Source organism: Olea europaea, chromosome 12, assembly GCF_002742605.1.
Source record: "Olea europaea var. sylvestris chromosome 12, O_europaea_v1, whole genome shotgun sequence".
Lineage (NCBI taxonomy): Eukaryota > Viridiplantae > Streptophyta > Magnoliopsida > Lamiales > Oleaceae > Olea > Olea europaea.
Window position 1 is genome coordinate 24794756 of NC_036248.1, and position 1143 is coordinate 24795898.

Below are 1143 nucleotides of genomic sequence, written 5' to 3' on the forward strand. Positions count from 1 at the left end.
ACGAAGTGTTCTCCTCATCGAACATGTGCATGGAAATCTGATTAGATCCTGAGTATGTATCCATGAAACTCAACACTTTGTGTCCTACTATAGCATCCATAAGTTAGTCGATCATTGGAAGTAGGTTACTGTCCTTTGGGCATGCTTGATTGAGGTTGGAGAAGTCTATGCAGACTCTCCATTTGCCATTGTGTTTCTTTACTAGAATCGGATTAGATATCTACTTCAGATAGATCGCTTCCCTGATGAACCCATTAAACACTAGCTTCCACACTTCCTCTTTCAGGGCTTTGTATCTTTCTAGGTTCAAAGCCTTTTTCTTCTGCCTGGGGGAGGGGGGTAAACTTAGGATCGATATTAAGGTGGTGGTAACTAACTTAGAGGTGCTTCCATACGAACACGTCCAAGTTCTTCAGAAGGAAGTCCTTGAGTTTTTGCTTTTCTTTCAAATTTAGCTCATTTCCTACTTGAAGCGTCTTCATGAGATCAATTGGGCCTATTGGAAAGAGTTCTAACTCCTTTATCAGGGTCACTTGGGAGTTCGATTCTATAATCCTGGGATCTAGACATGTTTCTATGGTCCTTCTTTTGGGATGACTCTTTCTACAAAGGCATCTACCATCTCATTATCTTCTCCTTGTTCAGGGGTTGGACTTTCTTGAGGCGTCGAGAATTTCAGTGTCTATTAGAACCATATTCAAACTTCTGGGTTCAGAATTTTGCAAGGAGTTGAGGTAGCATTTTCTTGAACCCATCTGATCACCTCGGATAATAGCAATAACTTGATTAGTGAGGAACTTCATGCACAGATGGTAAATAAATATGACAGCCCCGAGTTCCTTTAATATAGGCCTTCCCATCACTCCATGATAAGCAGACTCGTGATCTACAATGAGGAACTCCATAAAGTGATGAGCCGTAAATGACATGCTCCCATTTTCACAGCTAACGTAATCCTCCCCCTAAGAACGATATTGTCCCTAATGAAGCTGTACAGAGGGGTAGTCATGAGGCAAAGTCCGTGGCCTGTCATCATTTTATCATAAGTGGCCCCAAATAGAATGTTGACAGAGCTTCCGTTATCCAACAACATGTGATTCGAACCATTCCTTGAGATGATGGCTCGTACCACTAAAGCCTCAC